This window comes from Pinus tabuliformis, chromosome 1_1 (assembly GCF_031772625.1).
Source record: "Pinus tabuliformis cultivar Carrire ecotype Pingquan chromosome 1_1, CPIR1, whole genome shotgun sequence".
Taxonomy (NCBI): domain Eukaryota; kingdom Viridiplantae; phylum Streptophyta; class Pinopsida; order Pinales; family Pinaceae; genus Pinus; species Pinus tabuliformis.
Window position 1 is genome coordinate 707,521,485 of NC_142297.1, and position 27,057 is coordinate 707,548,541.

The 27,057-nt window shown below is 40.1% G+C and overlaps 1 pseudogene; it reads right to left on the bottom strand.

Annotated features, from left to right (window-relative positions):
• Positions 1–7,907: 7,907 nt before the first annotated feature.
• On the bottom strand, positions 7,908–8,627 carry LOC149215478 (D-cysteine desulfhydrase 1, mitochondrial pseudogene; annotated as a pseudogene).
• Positions 8,628–27,057: the final 18,430 nt, after the last annotated feature.

Genomic DNA, 27,057 nt, shown 5'->3' on the forward strand with positions numbered 1-27,057 from the left:
CCGGGGTGGAAGGGGTCTCGCTTCCTTCATCAGCACAACAAGTTCAGGATAAGGGCAAGAGGCCATTACATGATGAGGGGCCTTCAAGTGAGTAGGAGACCGATTTCATTCTCATTCAGGATGATGACACTGATTTGAGCCCACAAAGCTCAAAGCTCAAGGAGGTCATACAAGAGCAACAGGCGGACATCAATGCTTTGTCCCTCAACATAGAAAGAGCTAAGTGGATAATAAAGTACCTGGAGCAAAGAAACAAGAAACTAGAGGATCAGCAAATAATTATGGAGCTTCAAAACATATGAGAAAACTGGCAAGCTGCCAAAAGGAGGAAGGTGAAACTCACATCACTTGAACAAGAAATCAATGCTGATCATGATTCTTAGCTTGAGAGAGCTAATATCCACTTGGAAAAGTTGTTATAGAAGAAAAACAGGGAGAAAACAATGTTGAGGCACATGGCCTACTATTAATTGGAAAGAAACAAAGTGTGCAATGCTAGAATCAAGAACTTGAAGGCCAAGTTGAAGAAGGCATCGAGGAGGCGAAAGGAGCAAGATAGACATCAGATATTGGTTGAGGATTCCTTGGCCCAAAACAGCACTTGATGGAGAGTACTCAGCCCACATTTCAAAAAATTTGGAGCACTTTTTGCATTTTTGGAATTTTTGGGCTAAAACATAGAATTTTCTGTCCAATGTGTTGCGCTACCTGGCACTCGCTTTTGATGGACGCCTCCAAATGAGGAAAACTCAGCATTTTTGGATTTTTCATGAAAAAAATATGCATGCTCACCAATGGCCAAGAAATTTTGATAGGTTTTGAGCCCCTAAAAAGGTCAAAAACACCCAAAAAATGACCTTTCTACCCCTATTTAGACACAAAGGAAGCAGTGTTGGGAAAACTCAGTTTTGGAGGGGAAAATGGAGGCAAAATTCAAAAATTCCACTTGTTCTGGAAAGTAGACAGGCATACCTTTCTAGAAAGCACACTTGGATCAAATTTGGACACCTAGAAGGCCTCCAAAATTGGCTGCAAACAGGCACTATGCATAGGGAAATCAGCACGGCACATTGGGGAAATTTTGCTGAGTTTGACCAAGAATACTCTGTTTTCGCCTAGTTTCTTGACAGTTTGACTTTTCTCCTTCTTAACGTCAAAATTATGATGTAATTTAATGTAAATTTATGGATCTTGATGTAATTATGTCAAATTTTCACTCATGGATGTAGATTCATCTATCAAAAAGTAGTTTGCAACTGAATGAATAAGTTCCCTAGTTTCTAGAGGCAAGCTGTTCCACTGCCTAATTTTTAGTTCTCACTTTAGAATTAGTTGGAACAGCTCCTAAACTCATGATCTCGACCCCTAGAGGATAGGATGAGTTATTATTTGTCTATATCTTGTGATTTCTCAGTCATTAGCATGGTTGGACTTTTGAGAAAGCTTGGAGCTTCATTGTATACTCATCTAAGCAGTTTTGGCTATGGAATAAACCAGGGTTTGCAGCACTTTATGGGATTCATGTGGCATCTTGCTTTGGTATTGTGTTTCCTTCTGTAAATTATAAGTTTATATGTTTTTTATGTATGCCATTATCTCTCTTGCTTTCTTCTTAACTAAAACAAACAAGGATAAAGGTAGAATCCATTGAAATTGCAGTGCTCTACCTAGGGTTTGCTTAGTTATTGATGTTTTCAGCTGTTTGAAGAGGATCCATGAGGTTTTCTTGCCCTCATCAAATCCTCACCTGTCTAAATCTCTCCATTTCATTCAATTTGAAGTGCCAAATCAATTTCCTACCTTGCCCCATAGAGATCTCTGCAAAACTGAGCCTCATTCCCCACACCCAAAATCTTCCTTTCCATTTGAGCCAAGAAAACATTATTTTATTCAATCAAATTCTTTTGCACACATACCTAGCCTAATATCAGTATTCATATCAGTCATATTAAGCCCTCATTGATTATATTTTGTTGAGATTGACAAGGAGAGAGCCCTCTCTCAACCTGGTAGGGCTAGCTACCAGGTTAAGCGTGGTTTGATATTGTCCTAGATCCTACCTTTCACAGCCTGAGGTAGATTTAGGCTCTAAAAAATTCTAAGCGATTGAGTAGAAGTGTAAAGTGTGTCTTTGGGTCATAGAGCAGGAGAAGGCTCTGCAGTTGAGTGCGCAGAGGCCTAGCAGTCCACATCTGAGTGCGTAGGGTAGGTCAAGTCTATAACCGATTGGAAGAATCAATAAAGAGAAGTTTACCATATTTCTGTGTATCTTTTGCTGTTTTAGTGTGTGATTGGGTATAATTTGCAAGTATATTGTTTATTTGGTGCACAAACTCATATGAATGTTTTGTCTAAATAAATATAACGTAAGACATCCAAGTATGCGAAGGTAATTAACAAGTATAGGAAGATAAGTAATATCTCGGGTAATAATGTAGAGCGCTGCTCTAGCGACGCGGAAGCTCCACGGCCCTTGCTTAGGGCTATGTGATGGCAGTGTATCAGGGCTTGAGGAACAGGGAAGTGCGCAAAGTGACCTGCGCGCAGGGACGAACAGTTGGACCAGTTGAACCTCTCAGACATCTCAAGGGTGTGGAAAGCTGGTTCCAGCACCCTCCCATACTACTTTGGGTGAGACCTCAGTCCACGCTCCACAAACTGTTGCCGAAACTGATAGTAGTACAGGGATTTGTTTGGCTAATTAACTACGAACATGGGTCACGCCCCAACAAGCCAACAAATGGTTTCATTGCTGGGACCGAGATCTGCATAGAGATGTCTGATGTCATATCACTAGAATTCGAAAAAGAAAGGAATTGAATATTGGTTAGACAAGAAGATTCACGAGTTTGCGGCACAGGAAAACATGATTCTGCGACTATTAAAGGAAGAGTAGTTAGGCAACTACTTATATACAGAGATCAATGAAATTTTCTTCACATCCTTCCCCACTAAGTTATACGAGTGGATCACGAAGCTAGCAGATAGCCAAGGAAGGTGTAAACTCGACATACCTATTGTGTGGACTCTAGAATTGATGCCTAGACTGGAAGCATCAGAAGATAATATCATGCGCATTGTTGATCACCGGCTCGATCGAATCATAGGAGGATTCATCACCAAATTCACGGTAGGATTAAAAATTTTAGCTTCCGCACCTTGTTCCCACTAAATTGCATACCTGATAAGTCATCACGCTTTATCCAGAATTCAATGTTTGATGGTAAGCCCGGAAGATTCCATCGATGAATTGGTATAGGGAGATGTCCGAGAGAATAGAAATGGGACGGAATCAGATGAAGCTCCGTCACCCAAGAGGGATGTGTGTATGAAACTTTGCTCAGAAAGGCTTCAGAACTGCCTTCTCCTTCTAGTCGCTCTGCACGAAGCCCGTGAGCCATTGTTGTCTTCACTCTGACGCTATTTCCTTTCACCTGTAATTTACTGTAGCACCATGGAGATGTAAAACAAATCCAATGGCAGCCATTGCTAAAGCCGAAATGTTTGCAATCGGGAGTCATCCTAATCCTATATGAAATTAACGATGCCGAACCCCTTTTCTGGCAAAGAAAAACAAATGTCAACCAGGTGTCTATGTTCTCTGTCGGTGGAGGAACTAATGCACGAACAACTGGTAATGTTTATCAAATCTCAACATCTCGTTTGGTTCCTTGTATTCGGTCAATACACAAAGATTAGAACATGAGGCGCATACTTAAATGCAAATACATTTCATTTGTCAAAAACTCATCACTGACACGAACATGATCCCACAACCAAGAATTCTCAATGTACTTGGAGATGATATATGCACCACCACTTAGTCGATAACCAGCTTCATATATATTTGCTACTTTTCCAACATAATTAACCTGAGTTGGGATCAGAAGGACTTCATTGACTTGAGAAAAGCGATTGTCCCAGGAAAGGATCTTCAAGGTATTAGCCTCAGGGAGAGCACTGAGAAAATTTGTGTTGCTACAAACGAGCTTAATGCACTTCTTCCTTGAAAACGCTGTCACTGCTCTCATCTGCATTTCTGGAGGGAAGCAAAACTCTGTACAATAGGCATGCTAGGATTTGGGCCTCCACTGAAAACTCGAACAAATCCCCAATTTCGTAGCACGCTACGAAACCACCTAAACAGGTAGCGCTGCGAAACTGCTAAAAAAGAATTCATGCGCTGCGAAAACACCCTGTCTTTAAGCTAGGCTAAGAATTTTTGGCAACATAATTTTCCGTGATAACAGTGGCTCCACTTGGGATAGTGTGCCCTTGTGGTGCACTAAGAACCTGCAGTTCCAGTGCCTTATAAAATTTATTTGACAAACAGAAATTTACTTGACCAGCATGACTGTAGGAGAAAGAAAGCTATTTCTACTGAAAGATGCTCAGTTGACCTTGAGCTTATTTTTCATTTACCTCTACCTACCTACCCTAACAATTTCAACTTTTTTCTGCTCAATCAATATGAAATTTCCAATGTAGCCAATCCTCTGTTTTATCTGATACTTGATTTCTTTGACTGCATCGGAATTCAGAGCCAATATGATAGTCTGATGACCGCTGCCACTGAATTTGTCTCTGATCTTTATAGGAAAACTGAAAAAGTTGAGAGTAAAACTCTTCCATGTAATCAGCTACAGGATCCCAGAATACATGATCAGCTTGATTTCTCTTGTAACTTTCCGGCTGTGCAAGCTGACCTTCAATAGCAGTGTGCATTTCCTCAAGTGTAAAAGAGAAAGGGACCAGCATTCTCTCCTTGCGTTCTGCCATAGAAAACTTCTGAAAATAATGATCATGATTATGAAGACTATATGCCTGAATTTGTCCTTCTAAACCTTCAATTTCTTTTTCAAGGTCCTCAGCAAATTCATCCAAAAATCTCATCCTATCCTCTGCCTTGCAGTCAAGGGATTTTATATATGAGGACAAGGACAAAGAAAAAGATTCATTTGTTTCTTCTCTACTATGATCATTATTCCATTGTTTAAAACCTTCAACTGAGGGAGAGTCTGCCACCACCTCTGACCTATCTATCCATTCCTCAAAAAACATAAGCCATAAGTCTTGAAATGACTTAACGGATTTGATAGGAAAACTTTCAATCCATTGTTTGCATTTCCCTTGAAGTGAATCATAAAATAACATAATGCAAACATCTTCATGTTTAACTCTAAGAAGCTCAGCAAAATGACAGAAATCTATGATATGCTTCTGAGTTAAACTCAAATCTTCTCCATTAAATTTGGGACCATTACTTATAAAATATGTATCCTTGGGAAAATGATTTGGGAAACCATGAATTTCTGAAAAATCTATGCATGCATACCTTGAACTAAGAATGGCAGCTTCTGGGTCCTTCATAACTCCAGTGGAATCACCATGAATGTATGAATTTTGAACTATTCAACCATGGAGTCGCCAAGGTAGATTTGCAGCCTTGAAAACCTTCTGAGCTCCTGCTACCTTCAGAAGTTCAGCTTCATAATTTCGGGAAAGAGTAACCATCAGGCTCCCGGCAGACGCACCAAAATCTTATCACAAAATCGTGTACTAAGGGCTGCTACTTAGCAAGATCTCATGCAACTATTTCAAACCAGGCTTTAGACTTAGGCTTAGCCTCCTTAGTCAGAGAGGGCTCTCTCACAGATTTTTGATATGAATTAATAACAAGAAATGATGGCTAACTCTTCAAACAGTACATGAAAATAAGCTGGTTGGAACAACAAAATAACACTTCTTCCATTGGGCTCATGGAGTCAAACACCTCTGCAGTAAACTATTAACTACTCAATCATGGAAACCAAGGCATATAATGTTTAAACACTCAGAACATTTCTCAAAAAGAACCTCAACTCATAAACATACACAGGAAGTCTGAGCACTAGGTGAATTCAGAGTGATTGCATATCTATTGAGATGTAAAACAGAAAGGATAAAGACAAAACCACATATATTCTGAGCCTTTGAACACAATATGAATCTTGGGAAGAAAAAGTAATATTTCTATTACTGTCAAAAGTCTTTTACATTAGCCAATATAAAAACGCTATTTTTTTCATAAATCTCCAACCCCAATTACATCAGAGTTTTCGCTATATATAGGAAAACATACTTAACTACTTCAAGTCTCCTCCTCAAGCATGAGGGGAGCTCGATGAACTATCATTAACTACCCTTATCTATTTTTAAACAAACTCATTAAATACATAAAGTATTGAGCTGTAATTACAAAGAGTCCTAATCACACTAAAACTCTAACTTCATCTCCTTGTATGCCTGATTCCTTTCTTGATCTTTGACAGTTGTCTTTTGTTGGTTAGGCTCAAGATGATTGAGCTACAGATGCAAGGAACGCTGACTTTGGATACCTGTAAGCGCTGATGGATCATTTATCATCAGGATCAAAACACCTATTTTAAAGGTCCTTGTCTCCTACCATCCTCCGAAAATGTAGCAGCATGTTCCCAACTCTTTAATAATTCAAAGTATGGAACGCTGCTACCAAACAACATGTCTCCAGATAAGTTGTAGGCTGTATTGATGTACAGGTGTCTCTCTTCTAACATTCCCGGTCAAACTATTTATTCTGCATTGAAAACATCACCTACAACAGTTTCGTAGCGCGCTACGAAACTGCTGTGTGATTTAAAAAACACAGTCTTCCTCTAAACTCCTCACAAAATTGAATAGCTGTTGTTGCCATTCTTCAGTTTCACCTTTGCTATGCTGGATTTCAGAATCACATTCTCTGTATTCTTCATCAAAGATCACCTCAAGCTTAGGCCTAACATAATTATTGAGAACTGAAGCACACAAAATCGATGCCCTTTTTATATTTTTTATCTCTGTACCATCCACGACAATGATTGCAGATTTGAGATGTTTCTGCAGAGTATCTCTGGATTCTGTGTCAGATGCATTTTCTAGTCTTTCCTTCCAAAAAGGAAATAGATCACACTTTATGGAACAAACAGGGCACAAAAATTCACAATCAATGTTTCGCTCCTTTACAACTCCTCCAATTTTTTCTTTAATGGTACATCCTAAATGGAAGATATGATAACAGGAACACTTTATATAGTTCCATGTTTCATTTGGCTGAATAGATACATTACAGATATAGCACATGCAACTTGGACAAAAATTCATATTTAAAGAACAAGATTTTCAATTACAAGGACCAGTTGCGACTGCCACCCTGCGTTTTACACTGTTGTTATCCTTAATGTCATCGAGGCATTCTTTGTCCAAGCAATTACTCCTACCTTGTTCACAATCTCTAATATCAACACTAAGTTTTAGATCAACCAGATCACCATTGTTAACATGCTGAGGAGTAACTGTTGTGTCTGTAATTGTTTGATCAAGTATACCCACTGATTCATGATTTGAAAGATCCTTGTATTTTCTATCTGTTTTATTGTACATATTTCCACAAGAATGCCTCCTTTCACTTATGTTGGCAAGCAATTTCTCTTCAGATACTCTTTTCATATCAGGAGTCCAAAACAATAATTCAGCATTCTGCTTTTCTGCTACCATCGTACTCGAATAAGATATAAGACACCCTCCCATCTTAGGAGAGTCAATGCTGATAGCAACTTGTCTTTCAAACCCATTTTGTTTTCATAACTCATTGCCAACAAAAGAGGTTAACGCATCTTTAATTGTCAGACAATCCCTGCACTCTTTACAAAGCATATTCCTGTAACATGAACCTTCACATTGTCCAACAATGTTCAAAGATTCTATGATGCCAGCAACTTTAAGTTTAGGGCTCGTTTTAGGTACCAAATGAACATTGGCGTGGTTATCAACATACTGACCTCCAACAGATGGACCAACTGCACATAAATCTTTTCACCTCCAACAGATGGACCAACTGCAGATAAATCTTTTCAAGCTTCTGATTTGCTTTGGCCTGTGAGAGATTGATCAAGTACACTAGTATCACTTACAAACCTTTCAACAACAAAGCGAACCCGATGCTCTTCCAGCAAGCACCAAAAGTGCTTGTATTTGCAATACCATTTGATAAAAAGTCTAATAAGTTCCCTCCTTCCCAGCGCTAACGGTGCTTCTTCATTTCTCACAAGTAAGACAAGAGCGATACTGCCAATTTGTGCATACTCCTCCTTGGACACAAGCGCTATGTTCGCACCAACCATCCACTCCACAAGAAGATTCCTAGTCAAGCCAGGATCTTCATCGACTTGTGCCTTGGTAGTTCGTAATATGAGATAGCAGTCAAGATTCAAGTATCGAGCTGCCACTGCAGTAGCACAACAGTGGTTACTTTGAATGCCTCCTATTCTGATAACACAATCTGCACCTTGCGCCTTTGCATCAGCCATTAAAAATTCTAGCTTCCGAACCTTGTTCCCACTAAATTGCATACCTGATAAGTCATCACGCTTTATCCAGACTTCAATGTTTGATGGTAAGCCCGGAAGATTCCATCGATGAATTGGTATAGGGAGATGTCCGAGAGAATAGAAATGGGACGGAATCGAATGAAGCTCCGTCACCCAAGAGGGAGGTGTGTATGAAACTTTGCTCAGAAAGGCTTCAAAACTACCTTCTCCTTCCAGTCGCTCTGCACGAAGCCCGTGAGCCATTGTTGTCTTCACTCTGACGCTCTTGCCTTTCACCTGTAATTTACTGTAGCACCATGGAGATGTAAAACCAATCCAATGGCAGCAGTTGCTAAAGCCGAAATTTTTGCAATCGGGAGTCATCCTAATCCTATATGAAATTAACGATGCCCAACCCCTTTTCTGGCAAAGAAAAACAAATGTCAACCAGGTGTATATGTTCTCTGTCGGTGGAGGAACTAATGCACGAACAACTGGTAATGTTTATCAAATCTCAACATCTCGGTTGGTTCCTTGTATTCGGTCAATACACAAAGATTAGAACATGAGGCGCATACTTAAATGTAAATACATTTCATTTGTCAAAAACTCATCACTGACACGAACATGATCCCACAACCAAGAATTCCCAATGTACTTGGAGATGATATATGCACCACCACTTAGTCGATAACCAGCTTCATATATATTTGCTACTTTTCCAACATAATTAACCTGAGTTGGGATCAGAAGGACTTCATTGATTTGAGAAAAGCGATTGTCCCAGGAAAGGATCTTCAAGGTATTAGCCTCAGGGAGAGCACTGAGCAAATCTGTGTTGCTACAAACGAGCTTAATGCACTTCTTCCTTGAAAACGCTATCACTGCTCTCATCTGCATTTCTGGAGGGAAGCAAAACTCTGTACAATAGGCATGCTAGGATTTGGGCCTCCACTGAAAACTCGAACAAATCCCCAATTTCGTAGCACGCTACGAAACCACCTAAACAGGTAGCGCTGCGAAACTGCTAAAAAAGAATTCATGCGCTGCGAAAACACCCTGTCTTTAAGCTAGGCTAAGAATTTTTGGCAACAGAATTTTTCGTGATAACAATGGCTCCACTTGGGATAGTGTGCCCTTGTGGTGCACTAAGAACCTGCAGTTCCAGTGCCTTATAAAATTTATTTGACAAATAGAAATTTACTTGACCAGCATGACTGTAGGAGAAAGAAAGCTATTTCTACTGAAAGATGCTCAGTTGACCTTGAGCTTATTTTTCATTTACCTCTACCTACCTACCCTAACAATTTCAACTTTTTTTTGCTCAATCAATATGAAATTTCCAATGTAGCCAATCCTCTGTTTTATCTGATACTTGATTTCTTTGACTGCATCGGAATTCAGAGCCAATATGATAGTCTGATGACCGCTGCCACTGAATTTGTCTCTGATCTTTATAGGAAAACTAAAAAAGTTGAGAGTAAAACTCTTCCATGTAATCAGTTACAGGATCCCAGAATACATGATCAGCTTGATTTCTCTTGTAACTTTCCGGCTGTGCAAGCTGACCTTCAACAACAGTGTGCATTTCCTCAAGTGTAAAAGAGAAAGGGACCAGCATTCTCTCCTTGCGTTCTGCCATAGAAAACTTCTGAAAATAATGATCATGATTATGAAGAATATATGCCTGAATTTGTCCTTCTAAACCTTCAATTTCTTTTTCAAGGTCCTCAGCAAATTCATCCAAAAATCTCATCCTATCCTCTGCCTTGCAGTCAAGGGATTTTATATATGAGGACAAGGACAAAGAAAAAGATTCATTTGTTTCTTCTCTACTATGATCATTATTCCATTGTTTAAAACCTTCAACTGAGGGAGAGTCTGCCACCACCTCTGACCTATCTATCCATTCCTCAAAAAACATAAGCCATAAGTCTTGAAATGACTTAACGGATTTGATAGGAAAACTTTCAATCCATTGTTTGCATTTCCCTTGAAGTGAATCATAAAATAACATAATGCAAACATCTTCATGTTTAACTCTAAGAAGCTCAGCAAAATGACAAAAATCAGTGATATGCTTCAGAGTTGAACTCAATTCTTCTCCATTAAATTTGGGACCATTACTTATAAAATATGCATCCTTGGGAAAATGATTTGGGAAACCATGAATTTCTGAAAAATCTATGCATGCATACCTTGAACTAAGAATGGCAGCTTCTGGGTCCTTCATAACTCCAGTGGAATCACCATGAATGTATGAATTTTTAACTATTCAACCATGGAGTCGCCAAGGTAGATTTGCAGCCTTGAAAACCTTCTGAGCTCCTGCTACCTTCAGAAGTTCAGCTTCATAATTTTGGGAAAGAGTAATCATCAGGCTCCCGACAGATGCACCAAAATGTTATCACAAAATCGTGTACTAAGGGCTACTACTTAGCAAGATCTCATGCAACTATTTCAAACCAGGCTTTAGACTAAGGCTTAGCCTCCTTAGTCAGAGAGGGCTCTCTCACAGGTTTTTGATATGAATTAATAACAAGAAAAGATGGCTAACTCTTCAAACAGTACATGAAAATAAGCTGGTTGGAACAAAAAAATAACACTTCTTCCATTGGGCTCATGGAGTCAAACACCTCTGCAGTAAACTATTAACTACTCAATCATGGAAACCAAGGCTTATAATGTTTAAACACTCAGAACATTTCTCAAAAAGAACCTCAACTCATAAACATACAAAGGAAGTCTGAGCACTAGGTGAATTCAGAGTGATTGCATATCTATTGAGATGTAAAATAGAAAAGATAAAGGCAAAACCACATATATTCTGAGCCTTCGAACACAAGATGAATCTTGGGAAGAAAAAGTAATCTTTCTATTACTGTCAAAAGTCTTTTACATTAGCCAATATAAAAACGCTGTTTTTTTCATAAATCTCCAACCCCAATTACATCAAAGTTTTCGCTATATATAGGAAAACATACTTAACTACTTCGAGTCTCCTCCTCAAGCATGAGGGGAGCTCGATGAACTATCATTAACTACCCTTATCTATTTTTAAACAAACTTATTAAATACATAAAGTATTGAGCTGTAATTACAAAGAGTCCTAATCACACTAAAACTCTAACTTCATCTCCTCGTATGCCTGATTCCTTTCTTGATCTTTGACAGTTGTCTTTTGTTGGTTAGGCTCAAGATGATTGAGCTACAGATGCAAGGAACGCTGACTTTGGATACCTGTAAGTGCTGATGGATCATTTATCATCAGGATCAAAACACCTATTTTAAAGGTCCCTGTCTCCTACCATCCTCCGAAAATGTAGCAGCATGTTCCCAACTCTTTAATAATTCAAAGTATGGAACGCTGCTACCAAACACCATGTCTCCAGATGAGTTGTAGGCTGTATTGATGTACAGGTGTCTCTCTTCTAACATTCCCGGTCAAACTGTTTATTCTGCATTGAAAATATCACCTACAACAGTTTTGTAGCGCGCTACGAAACTGCTGTGTGATTTAAAAAACACAGTCTTCCTCTAAACTCCTCAAAAAATTGAATAGCTGTTGTTGCCATTCTTCAGTTTCACCTTTGCTATGCTGAGATTCATAATCACATTCTCTGTATCTTTCATAAGATTAGAGTGGGTTACCTTCTTTTCCTCATCAAAGATCACCTCAAGCTTAGGCCTAACATAATTATTGAGAACTGAAGCACACAAAATCGATGCCCTTTTTATATTTTTTATCTTTGTACCATCCACGACAATGATTGCAGATTTGAGATGTTTCTGCAAAGTATCTCTGGATTCTGTGTCAGATGCATTTTCTAATCTTTCCTTCCAAAAAGGAAATAGATCACACTTTATGGAACAAACAGGGCACAAAAATTCACAATCAATGTTTCGCTCCTTTACAACTCCTCCAATTTTTTCTTTAATGGTACATCCTAAATGGAAAATATGATAACAGGAACACTTTATATAGTTCCATGTTTCATTTGGCTGAATACATACATTACAGATATAGCACATGCAACTTGGACAAAAATTCATATTTAAAGAACAAGATTTTCAATTACAAGGACCAGTTGCGACTGCCACCTTGCGTTTTACACTGTTGTTATCCTTAATGTCATCGAGGCATTCATTGTCCAAGCAATTACTCCTACCTTGTTCACAATCTCTAATATCAACACTAAGTTTTAGATCAACCAGATCACCATTGTTAACATGCTGAGGAGTAACTGTTGTGTCTGTAACTGTTTGATCAAGTATACCCACTGATTCATGATTTGAAAGATCCTTGTATTTTCTATCTGTTTTATTGTACATATTTCCACAAGAATTCCTCCTTTCACTTATGTTGGCAAGCAATTTCTCTTCAGATACTCTTTTCATATCAGGAGTCCAAAACAATAATTCAGCATTCTGCTTTTCTGCTACCATCGTACTTGAATAAGATATAAGACACCCTCCCATCTTAGGAGAGTCAATGCTGATAGCAACTTGTCTTTCAAACCCATTTTGTTTTCATAACTCATTGCCAACAAAAGAGGTTAACGCATCTTTAATTGTCAGATAATCCCTACACTCTTTACAAAGCATATTCCTCTAACATGAACCTTCACATTGTCCAACAATGTTCAAAGATTCTGTGATGCCAGCAACTTTAAGTTTAGGGCTCGTTTTAGGTACCAAATGAACATTGGCGTGGTTATCAGCATACTGACCTCCAACAGATGGACCAACTGCACATAAATCTTTTCACCTCCAACAGATGGACCAACTGCACATAAATCTTTTCGAGCTTCTGATTTTCTTTGGCCTGTGAGAGATTGATCAAGTACACTAGTATCACTTACAAACTTTTCAACAACAAAGCGAACCCGATGCTCTTCCAGCAAGCACCAGAAGTGCTTGTATTTGCAATACCATTTGGTACAAAGTCTAATGAGTTCCCTCCTTCCCAGCGCTAACGGTGCTTCTTCATTTCTCACAAGTAAGACAAGAGCGATACTGCCAATTTGTGCATACTCCTCCTTTGACACAAGCTCTATGTTTGCACCAACCATCCACTCCACAAGAAGATTCCTAGTCAAGCCAGGATCTTCATCGACTTGTGCCTTCGTAGTTCGTAATATGAGATAGCAGTCAAGATTCAAGTATCGAGCTGCCACTGCAGTAGCACAATAGTGGTTACTTTGAATGCCTCCTATTTTGATAACACAATCTACACCTTGCGCCTTTGCATCAGCCATTAAAAATTCTAGCTTCCGCACCTTGTTCCCACTAAATTGCATACCTGATAAGTCATCACGCTTTATCGAGACTTCAATGTTTGATGGTAAGCCCGGAAGATTCCATCGATGAATTGGTATAGGGAGATGTCCGAGAGAATAGAAATGGGACGGAATCGGATGAAGCTCTGTCACCCAAGAGGGAGGTGTGTATGAAACTTTGCTCAGAAAGGCTTCAGAACTGCCTTCTCCTTCCTGTCGCTCTGCACGAAGCCTGTGAGCCATTGTTGTCTTCACTCTGACGCTCTTGCCTTTCACTTGTAATTTACTGTAGCACCATGGAGATGTAAAACCAATCCAATGGCAGCCGTTGCTAAAGCCGACATGTTTGCAATCGGGAGTCATCCTAATCCTATATGAAATTAACGATGCCGAACCCCTTTTCTGGCAAAGAAAAACAAATGTCAACCAGGTGTCTATGTTCTCTGTCGGTGGAGGAACTAATGCACGAACAACTGGTAATGTTTATCAAATCTCAACATCTCGTTTGGTTCCTTGTATTCGGTCAATACACAAAGATTAGAACATGAAGCGCATACTTAAATGCAAATACATTTCATTTGTCAAAAACTCATCACTGACACGAACATGATCCCACAACCAAGAATTCCCAATGTACTTGGAGATGATATATGCACCACCACTTAGTCGATAACCAGCTTCATATATATTTGCTACTTTTCCAACATAATTAACCTGAGTTGGGATCAGAAGGACTTCATTGACTTGAGAAAAGCGATTGTCCCAGGAAAGGATCTTCAAGGTATTAGCCTCAGGGAGAGCACTGAGCAAATCTGTGTTGCTACAAACGAGCTTAATGCACTTCTTCCTTGAAAACGTTGTCACTGCTCTCATCTGCATTTCTAGAGGGAAGCAAAACTCTGTACAATAGGCATGCTAGGATTTGGGACTCCACTGAAAACTCGAACAAATCCCCAATTTCGTAGCATGCTACGAAACCACCTAAACAGGTAGCGCTGCGAAACTGCTAAAAAAGAATTCATGCGCTGCGAAAACACCCTGTCTTTAAGCTAGGCTAAGAATTGTTGGCAACAGAATTTTCCGTGATAACAACAGGAATGGCATGCACCAGATTTCAGGGGCGCATACGAGGCCGAGGTGGAGGGGGAATAGGAAGAGGTCGTAGACAGTTGATATGTTACAATTGCGGAGGGATAAGGCATTATGCCCGTGATTGTATGAATCCAATGTGACCATCATGCTTGTATTATACGTTGTTTGATCATGAGATGGAGGATTTTCCCACATTGATAGCGGGGTTGCACGATAAAGGAGCACTCCAACCTCCCCTGACTCAAAACTTGCAAATGATGAGGCCTGAGCCATGCGAGGAAGACCCTAATGTAAATATCATGCTCCGGAGTGGACTTACAACATAGGATGACAAAGGCAAGCAGCCTGAAGAAAGTAATTGGGTTTGCAAAGCTCCAACGAAGGAACCAGAATTTGATTTGGAGAGCGCTAAGGAGACCTTCATTAAAGCTAAGAGGAGCTTCACTGATGCCTCCACTTCAGGAATTAAATATAGACTGGAGCTGGAAATGGACCCATCGATGCTCAAAACATTCTTGGAGACATGCATGAAGCTGCCGCGCGACAGCAAGGCTATAAAGGGGTGGCAAGAACTCATAACTAGATGCATTGGGACCACGCCAAGACAACCGAGCGTAGTCCAGAAGATTGGGAAGCACACAACACGAACAAGAAGGGAGATGAGATTGACCGCGCAGATCGGGGAATATGAGATGGACCAAGTGATTCTGGATCTAGGATAAGATGCGAACATCCTACCAAAGCAAACATGGAAGGGCATGGGCAGGCATGTGCTACAATGGTTTCCTATCCAACTGCGAATGGCGAACCAAAAAAATATTCTACCTATGGGGAGATTGTAGGGAATTATAGTAGATATCGAAGGAGCAAGCGCGTTAGAAGATTTCGAAGTAATAGAGATTATTGATGACAACAATCCTTACCCTGCGCTATTGGGAATGGATTGAGCCACTGACATGAATGGAGTGATAAATCTAAAGAAGTGCCAAATGATTTTTGAGAAAAAGTCTCTACGCGTAGTGGTACCTTTAGACCCTGTAGAAGGATCGTGCTACATGGAGCTAGTGCACAACTACAAAAATGACGATGACCTAGACTGCATCTATAAGATAACCGCATGGAGAAAGACTGGGTATATTCAACTGCGGATGGCCGAATCTCATGGGAGTGCAAAAGCTCCTACACATCAGATTCTAACGAAGAGATAGAACGATGGTAGAACCGGTTACACGAGGTAACCATGCTAAACTGTAACATGATGACGAGAATACTGTGTTGCGTAGCAACAGAGGTAAAAGATCTACCTACGTATGATGAGTTAAGCGAGGTGGATGACTTCCTCAAGAGATTTGAAGGAGAAATGTCGAAACAACACTGTTTTCAAGCTTTGAAGTGGGTACTACACACTACCCCCTTGAGGTAGTGGGGTGCAAACCAAAGAAGTTTTGAGGATTGGTGCGAGTGCAGAAGAATGATGCGCACACGGTTTGGGAAGCCTTAGATGCAATTAATAGACAAGATTGTCGGATGAAACGGTCTGCGCACCCACCTATCTAGGTGGATACAGGCATATGGTGCGAAACCTGCACAGATGCACACAGTCTTTACGGTAGGAGACACGGTTAGTAAGAAAGTGTGGGGAAGGAAATGGCATGAACAACCCCTTCGGTTGGGACCACAGAGTATAGAAATACTAAGTGCACAGAAGGATATCCATGCAAAAGCATTTTACAAAGTATGCGAAGCACTGAACAAGGTCCACAATGTGAATCAGACTGACTGGGACCTGCGCATACCATCAGTTTTATGGGCTTATAAGACTGCATGCAAGAACCTAACCGTGCAAGCACCGCCAAGGCTAGAGTATAAAGCAAATGTTGTAAGCCACATGATAGCACCGGTAGATATGACAGTTCACAGAACCTTGGAAGAAGAAATCCAACAGGGAAATTTTAGGCTCCAAGAACTTGAGAAAGAAACTGTACGATTAAGGAAGAAAAGAGCTCTGGTAGACGTGGAAGTCAAGAAGTTGGAGGACGAGATAAAGGAATATTTTCTTGATAAAAAGACTAGGGTAATAAGACAGGATGCGCATGATCACGCTGACAATTTTGAGGACTATCGTCACGAGTTGATCAGTGTGATGCCTTGGCTTAGACCACACATTACTAAGCGAATAAGCTAGGGTAGTGCATTGCAAATGATAAAGTGTGTGGCGCCACCCGTAATAATAAAAGATGGGTATTTTCTAGGAAAAGTGATGGATGATAGGACAAAACTCTATACAGGTGGTGCGACCACTTGACTAGCTGAGGGAAGCATAATCTTAGTGCTCCAAGCAGTTGAAAGGAAGCGCAAGACTATAAACTATTATGCCTGGGAGATGTGCGCAAAAGCAAAGAATCACAATGTCCATGACCATGCACGGGGGGCTATGCTGCCGCACGTGTTGACCAAAAAGTAACTATTGAAGTCACTATTCACGATGGGATGCTCGACTTGAGACAAAATGGAGTAGGCGGTAGGCATTTAAGACGCGATTTATGGGCAAGATTTGGGAAAATTTGCCACCAAGGGAGAATTAATGAACCGAATTTGGGGGGGACGGTCGAATTCAAATTCAAAAAGTGCTATCAATTACAAGGGGCTGCCCAGCAAACAACACTTGGTCATTTGCAAATTGAGCTATTGAGTAGAGCCCTGTTTGTTTTGCATCGAGCGTTGATTGAGCCCATGAGTTCATGAGTGATAGATTTATGGATGGACACGGTGGAAACAGCTAAGGAAGTTATGGAAATAACAAAAATGACTGTTGAAGAGGCCGCGCAGGCCCTGACTGTGGGGGATGCTCTGGAAGGCGCGGGATTGTGGCAGAAATCCTGAAATCACTACGCATGCCAAGACCAAAGAAGGACAAACAAGCGATGGTTCCCATACGTGTGTCCCTACGGAACCCACTGCGCACCAAGCTATCGATGGAGGAGAAGGGGAAGTCATTACCATAGAAACCAATGAGGAAGAAGAAGACCTAGAGGACCTTATCATCGAAAAAGATGAGGACAAAGGCATGGAGGAGGAAACTAAGCCTGCGCACCCTCTGACAAAGCTGCCTGCCTATGTCCCACCTGGAAAGGGTAGGATAAAGTGCCCTAGGACCTTGATGAGACCAAGAGCTCGCTCTAGACCTCACTTCTCCTAGACAACATCATTTTTTAGGGCACGCACTTGGGAGGAGTGCCGAGCTTAAAATTTGAAGATTGGGACCTCGCTGACCACGAGAAGTTCCCTCACCTTGAGACCTCGCACCTCATGAAGCCCAAGCAGAACACCATGGCGAGGGTTACAGAATTAGATCCACAAAAGTGGTTGCGCAGAGTATAAAAGGTCAGGAAACTTAACTTGCTCTGGGTGCCTTATTTCCACTGCGCCCCAATAACAATTTTCATCATCAGGCAACTGCTCTGCCTGGTGCATGATGTGTGTTTATGGCTGGAGGCCTTTGTTATTAGTTCCTGATCTTGAGTTGTGAGTTAGTAGTTGATTGTAAGTTGAATAAGATTAACCCACTGAGCTGATAAAATCATGGGAGTTCAGAGCCTAGTCATATTCTATTTTTTGGATTTCTACTGCATGTCAATCAATTCGGAACCATCCGATAAAACAAGAAAGCCCTATCCCTTCTAATACGAGAAGGAAGGATACAAGTTCAAATGGTCTAGATTCATCGAATCTAAATATATGATAAGCAAATAGGGTCGAACATGTCAACACAACCACAACATTCAGAAACCCCAGAAACATGAGGATTGGTTCTCTTACAAAAATGGAAATAATTTCCATGAAGAATATATAAATATGATTTTGCTAATATCACCAATAAAAAACAAGTAATACACCATATTCAAAACACACATTGTTGAGGAAGGTTGGCCTAGACACCAATTGATTGAGATTGATTAGGGAGCCTGGCAACATTGCCTCATCGGTGTGGTACCACCCGATCGACAAAGGTTGTACCTATGAACCATCCACCTAAGGCAAAATAGGCACAAGGAAAGGTTTCTATCAAATCTTAGTAGGGAGAGAGATAGATCACAACAGGTAGGTGGAACTGTGGGTGTGCTCTCTGATGTTGATGATGTTTATCCAGCATCCATGGCTAAATGGTTAAAGTGCCCAACTCATAATTGGCAAACTTGCGGGTTCAATTGTTGCTGGACCGAGATATCAATTAGGAGGTAATGAGTCAGAGCAGGGTGTATTATCACCACAGGTAATGATTACAGAGAAGAGCATCACGTTATACTCCTTAGTAATCGTGGGTGAACTATAGTTACTGAACCAACCCAGAGAAACAAATTGATAGAGTAAGACTATTTCACATAGAATCTATTTCGTGGATCAGAAGAATCGATAAATATTTTCTCACTAGGCGAGAGGATAGCAATGCTAGTTACAAATTCTATTCTGGTAGGATTTCACTTTCATTTTTGCAAATTGTGGGGAATGAACTTTTCATTCCAGGCCATTCCGCATGTAAAAGCTAGCATCAGTATATTAAGTCGTTTCTTTTCTTTTTGGGCCAACCATCAAAGTTTTTGGAACTATTCATACTTAGGCATTATAGGGGAGGCAAGGGTTCTCTATCTATTTTATGTATTATTGTAAAGATATCAGTTGCTCAAGGCCATAGGTTCCTGATCAAAACTACGCATTGATTCACTGCATTACCTGACTTCCATGTAAAGGAGAGGATCCCGTAGACATCACAGAGGGGAAAAGTAGTGACTTGGCCATTGTGGAAGCCATGAATAAAAAAATACAAGATGGCGAAGAAGAAAAGGGGCTATGCCATATCCAACATCAACGATAAAGTAGTGAAAGTGGTGACTCAAATAGTAGCTGGTAAGGTTATGCGCAAGGGCCGCGCGGACGAGGTACCCATGCCGATGGTAGCACTTGTTGAACAGTGCATGAAGGGGGTCCAATTTAACTAGTTTGAATTCCTCTGCAAGGAATTCTTGGATAATTTCCGTGAAGCTTAGGAATAGGGAAAAACGTTCCATTATGCATGGATTCTGCTGTCCATATTGCTCATGGTAGGGGAATTGCTGGAAGATAGTCAATTCCCCACAATTGACTAGGATCTGCCAGAGGCCACGAAGTAGGGGAATTGACAAGGAATAGGGAAAAACGTTCCATTATGCATGGATTCTGCTGTCCATAGTGCTCGTGGCAAGGGAATTGCCGGAAGATAGTCAATTCCCCACAATTGACAAGGATCTACCAGAGGCCACGAAGTACGCTTCGCTCTGGGCCATAAAGGATGCAAAGAGGATTCGTGATAGTAAGATATCCTGGGTGTTCATGGAGATGAACCTCAAAATGGGGATCAACCGCAAGCCATGGTTGTCACCCACTGTCTACAATAGACTACAAAGTTTTGCGGAATTTAAAGCGGACATCCACAACATTTACATCAGATCGCGCAAGGACCTGACCAAGCAATGGAGAGAGCTACCCCTTTTAGCCATGGACGATGTAATCTTTAACGTACTAGAGACATGGCTGTTGGAGTGGCGTGCTCTAGACATCATAGAAATAGAGAAGTCAGCGGCGTAGAGGAAGAAAGAGGAGGCCAAACTACGCATAATATAGTTGGCAGAAAAGAGAAGGAAGGAGGCAGCAGCAGCAGAAGTGCAGGTGGCACGGGACGCTTCATATATAGTAACTAAATAGGAAAAGGCAGCAATAGCAATAGCAGTGTAGGAGGTAGCCATGAAGGCGCACGAGGGCCAAATGTTGCCTTCACATGGGAGGACAACAGAGGAAGAAGAGGGAGGCACGGACCCAAAAACCGCATCAACATAGTTGAAGCACCAACACTCGACCAAGCGGATAGGGCAGTGCAAGAAGGTCAAGGCATCGAATTTGTCTATTGACTCGATCACCCTAACCGAGGGTGATCTACACGACATCGGCGTGACAGTGCATGATGTCACCTTCAAGGCCCTATAAAATTTTATGCAGGAGAACCAGATTGTGTTGTGGGCCCTCAAAGTGCAGCTGCAGGAATTACAGGTGTTCACTCCTCAGGCTGGTACCCTTTCAACCAACCTCATAGCCGGAACAACATCAGCAGAACAAATGTTGCATGCTCGGGTGACGAATACCATAGTGATGCTAGAAGGGGCACTAATGACAACAAATGAGGCCGACAGGCCTACGTTTAGCGCATTGAAGGGTTTTAGCATCAACATGGCCGCACTCCCATGGGAGACATTATACATTCTGCAGGATGGGATAACTATAGAACTGCAGGCTAGGGAGAGTTGGGCATTGCAAGTCCTCAGCGAGAAGAAAGTAAACATGGAATAGTTGAGCTTGGAACACGATGAAGTGGTGTCACAGAATCGATAGCTGATACAGGTACTAGATGAATCTTGTCGAATCATCCCTAAGCTGGCCATCCTAGCAGACACACCAGCACAGGTGCGCATCCACATGCTGGTTGCAGCTGTGTGCGAGGTGTGGGAGGAAATGATGAAGGTTCAGCTGGAGCTGAACCTTCAAATCGCTAAGTTGTGGTTCAAGGCACAGCCATCTGCCCCTATACAAGTTAGAGAATAGCGAGCCAACGCTATTATAGCGGGACTGGATGATATCAGTAGTGTAGTGCGAGACTGCACCAACATGTTGGAAGAGTCATTTGGGGTCCTCACGAATCTGCAAGAGGACCCCAACATCCAACGCTTAGAGACAGAGGAACAAGAAATCCAACAACAGTATGACAACATCAAAGGAACTGTGCAAACGGTGGCCCTCACACAGAGGCTTAGGCAGATGCAATAGACCAAAGCGATGAAAGAACAGGTGGAAATGGCACGACACAAGGAAGAAGTACCGAAGGCATGCGTTTAGCCTTGGATCAACAAGGCATTGACCATTACAATAGATATTGAAGGTAAGCTTGTACAAATGCAGGGGATATAGGCACAGATGCAGCAAAGCAGTTCCGACACCGCGGTCTCGAAACAATGCGTACAACAGATCTAGCAGGCAGCAACTCAGTGCGCTACCGACCTTGAAGCAGTTTGAGAAGAGTTGGAGGGACTCTGCACAAAGATCTCCACATTGACAGAGTGACTCAAAGGCAAGTCACGATGTTTGTTTTGGGGGCCTGTTGGGCATGGAATCCCCCCAAGGCATGTTTTGGGGCTTAAAGCCCAAATTTTGACCCTTTTGTAAAATCTCCATGAATTATGGGAGCGGAGTGCAAAGTTATAATAGAGTCATAGGGTTGTCGCCCTTGGTTTTGTAATGTAATGTCGGCTTGATAGATCTACACATGGTCCACAAACCATGGGATTGTATAAATAAGAGAGGCTCTAAGTGTAGAAGAGAATATAACATAACTAATAGAAGGAAAGCATGAGAATTCTAAGTGATTGAGTTGAAGTGAAAGTGTGTCTTTGGGTTGTAGAGTAAGAGAAGGCTTTGCAGCTAAGTGCATAGAGGCCTAGTGGTCTGGAGTTGAGTGTGTGGACCCCTACAGCTGAGTGCACAGGGTAGGTCGAGTCTGTAACCGATTGGAAGAATCAATAAAGACAAGTTTACCATATTTATGTGTATATTTTGTTGTTTTAGTGTATGATTGGATATAATTTTCAAGAATACTGTTTATTTGGTGTGCGAATTCATATGAATGTTTTGTGTAAATAAATATAACGTAAGACATCCAAGTACACGAATGTAATTAACTGGTATATGAAGATAAGTAAGATCTCAGGTAATAACGTAGAGCTCTTCTCTAGCAGCATGGAAGCTCCACAACCCTTGGTTAGGGCTGTGTGAAGATAGTGTATCAGGGCGTAAGGAATAGGGAAGTGCGAAAAGTGACCTGCGTGCAGGGCCGGGAAGTTGGACCAGTCAAACCTCCTAGATATCTCAAGGGTGTAGAAACCTGGTTCTAGCATCCTCCCATACTACTTCAGGTGAGACCTCAGTCTGCACTCCACATACTATTGCTGAAAGGGCAAGTAGTATAGGGATTTGTTTGGCTAATTAACTCTGAACCTGGGTCAGGCCCCAACAAGCCAACACTTATCCTAGGATTACTAATGCATTGTGAGAGGGGAGAGACCTTAGAAAATACTTAGTGCAAAATATGGGAGGAAAATATATGTCAATGATGCTCATGAATAAGCTATGCTCATCACTTAGTAAGAGGGAAAATTCCTTTACAAATTTCACTGAGCAGGATGAAAACTTGAAGAAGACACTTGAAAAATGTGAATGACCTTGAAAGTGACACATGCTAGAGCAAAGGTAACATGAGAAATGCACTTATTGAATTGAAAGTGAACAAAAATGGCAACAACAAAAGTAAAAACGACACTTGTGAAAGCAACAGTGCACAAAAGCGAAAGTTAAGAAAACTCACCGAAATAAAAGTATAATCACAACCAAAGTGGAGGACTTTCAATGAAAAGTGTGCACTGACTATCGACATGAGTTGAACATTGCATAAGCACTACCTTGATGAGCAATTTTTTTTCCTGTTTGTGATTTCATAAAATAAAGTGTGTTCATGAGTTCAATTAGGATTCTGCATGTGTAAGCAAGTGACTTTACAGTTCAAAATTGCAAAGAAGACTTGACGCCTTTATAAAACATCAATCAACCATGGAGCAAACATAGGGTGACAAATATTTAAATCCTTAGTAGGCTCCAAAATTCAAGTGTAGGAAATTTTTTGGAGGGTGTTGATTGCAACATCAACACTTGGCTACACACTAGTAGAACTCCAGCTTCTTTGTTTAAGTTTAATTCTCTAAGTGTAAGGTTTCAGTATTTCAAGAATCATAAATTCATCATGTAGATTACCCTTGCTTCCCTACTTAACCCGGTTAGAGATATAGTCCCCTCCATTACCTTACTCAGTTAAACACATATCAAGGTTTTCCAAATCATAATTGTTTCGATCTAGGAAAGGATAATATATAATTGTGAGTTTAAGATGGTCAGAGTATGAGTTTTCATCTCTGGTGTTGGTCTGCTTCCAACAAGCTTGGACAATACCCTGATGAGTCGTTAAAAGAACACAAACATCTCTTTGCTACCAGGGAGCCTGAACAGTACCCTGACAAAGTTACTTGTTTCACCTCTCTGTGTAGGAAGGCTTTCTCTTCTTTTATTTATTTTATTTATAGAAATGTGCTTAGGCACTTATTTATTTCATGGGTGATATAGGGATCCTAACTTATTGAGAGCAGGAGACGTTGTTCCTTTAGAGAAGGTAATATAAACCTCTGACATTGGTTTTCTCGCTAATTGATTTTCCCCTTACATTTCTCTACTTGATTGGACCAACACGAGAAAACGCTATTTACTTACAATGTTGAGTTTGAGGAATGAGGATCCTGGAATAGATACAAACTTTATAGTTTAGCCAAAGGCTTTTCATTCCAGTGGATTGTATTTTCGATTCAGACATCATTGAATTTAAATATATGTAGACCTAGATAGAGAATAGGTGACAGATTAGCCAAGCATTGTTCGTCATCACGATTTCCCTTTTCAAGTTTTGACACATTGGATTTTGAGCCAAAAGGAGTATCTTTCTTGCAAGTATTGTTAAACATGATATGAAGAAAAATAGATAAGAAAAAGAAGCAAGGGAAAAATAAAACTGACATGTACAACAACATGCCTAATACAAAACAAGAAAACAATACACATGCAAAGACTAGAAGGAGAACAGGAAGGAAGGTAGATGCAATGAAAAGGAAACTAAATGTAACTAACCCTACTCCTAACATGATCCACGTGGATACTGGTGGTCATCTGCCTATTCCACTTGGACCCCCACCAGTGTTTCTTTCCGTTTCCTTTATTGTAGTACAATTTACTATTTTTGGCAGTTTTTCGAGTCTTGAACTTCTGAAGTTGTTTTGAGGCCCTAAACGATGTTTTTTTGGAAAATGGGAAAACCTGTACATTTTTTTCACATTTGCAATTTAAATTTTTAGTCCTCGAATAGATATTTCTAACGCGGTATCATGTGTGTCAAATGAACATTGTATGCCAAAGTTACGACCCTAGGAAGTTGATGTACCAATTTACCCCAATGGGGCCCACAATTTTGGCACTTCATCTACTAGGGTTAGGTTTTCAGTTGTTTAGGGTTTTCCATTATTTCTCAATAATAAATAGGCATTTTAGCCTCATTGTAACACAATTCAAAGGCATGTAGTCGCAACATCTCTTCTCAGAGATAAGCTACCATCGCCCGAGCTAGTTTATTTCAATTATGTATCTAAGTATCCTTCAATTCTTTGATATTAATGAAATGAAAATTTATTTCCATTGCATATTTGTGTTTATGTTTATATCTATATTTTGTTTCATTTCGGCATAAGTTGAAATCATAACCAATCATCTAGAAGGTCAGGGCTAAGTGTAATGATATTTCCAATGAAGCCACAGTAATTGGTCCTAATCTGAAAACATAAAGATAAGACAATTAAAATTAATGTATAATAATGCGTAATTGAGAGAATAATAAATTGAAAAGCTTGCGCAAAACATTGAAGGCCTATCTTGAGGGAATAAATATGTGCCATATCACCTAACTTTACCCAACCTTCCACCTTACCTTCTCGATGAAAACCATAATGAAACAAACCTTCATGGCTCCTAGTGAATATACCATCACTTATATTTTCTTTCTTAGCAAACATCAAGAGAGATCAGAAATTTATTTTAACAAATGGAATTGCTATGTAAGATGACTAAATGATGATAGATTGGATCATGAAATTCAACACAATCCTCTTGGAGATCTTGAAATCCTTGAGAGAAAGAATTTTCAATTAATGGTGTGAGAATCTTGTGAGCGAAAATGAATCTGATCATACTCAAAAGGTTTGTCAAGATAGTGAGGACCTGACATAACTAGCAACGAAGGCTGAAGTTCCCCAACTTCTTGACAAGTATCTAAATATTGAGATGATAAACCATAAATATCAGTTGATGTAAAACAACCATCATTAGGTACACTAGTGGGAAAATGATCAATTGAATGACAGTTGTTAGAACAAGAACCATGATCAGATGGAATGATTAAAGCATAAGATTCTTGGTTAGGAAACATCAAAGATGAATAAGTTTAAATAGGTTTACAAATTCTTTGAATGAAAAAATAATCTTCCTCATATGTTGAATGTGATAAACCATCTACTTGTGACTAGCTACAAACTTGATTCACATCATAATAATTAAAAAGGAATGAAAATATGGAAAACACGTGAAACCAGTTAAGATATAGTGGATGAAAAAGAGGAATTTGATCAAGAAAATGAAACAAACATTCATTAACACTCAAGAGGAGATCCGGTACCATGAAAAAAATGGTTAGCATTAGAATATTCACAAATGATATTAGGAGCTGATTATCTTCAAAAGAATGTGATAGGTATAAATCCTTTGGAAAATCATAAACCTTAGAATGATCAACTTCACAAATTCATACATCCATGAAAGGTATGCATTCCATACCTGAGATTTACATAAGAGATTTGCATGAGGAATGATCCATTGAAACTTACTGCTCAATCTGATTGGAAACAAAATCTTGAAATTTTAAAGAGCTATATTGAAAATAATGAACAAATTTCAAGAAGGAATTTACATTCAGTGAAACCATACTAAGTAAAGAATTTTGTGAGATAACCCAGATCCGACTTAGTTCAGAGGCCCTACCAAAGTCGTGAAAACCTTATACAACCATCAACAAAAGTTTAAGTTCCTCGACTCGATGAGTCCTAGAACTTTCAAGAATTGTAGAATTGCATTTTGAAGTTTGGATCAGATCATGCATGGTGTGTGGACAACAACCACCAATAATTGTAATAGGATCATTGCTATCCAAATGGAATCCATCTACATAACTAAATGGGTCAGAATTTACATATTCAACAAACAAAATACCCAAGTCATCAGGTTCTTCATATTTCACATCTAAGGATGAATAAATTGGATAATTTCATGAGGAAGATGGATAGATGAATTTTCTTCATGCAAGACTAGAAATGATAAGGAATAAAATGGATACTCAATGATTGCATTACCTTCTTCCTGATCACAAATGATCTCACTACCTTGTGTCAATTTAAAACCCAACTCATTGGATGATCAACTTGAAGAACATGGAGCATCTCCTTCACAATTTAATGCATTACAAACAATAGGGCACAAGGGATAGTGAGGTGAAGAGGAAACTTCCATAAGAACATCCTCTTTAACTAAATTATATTCAAGAT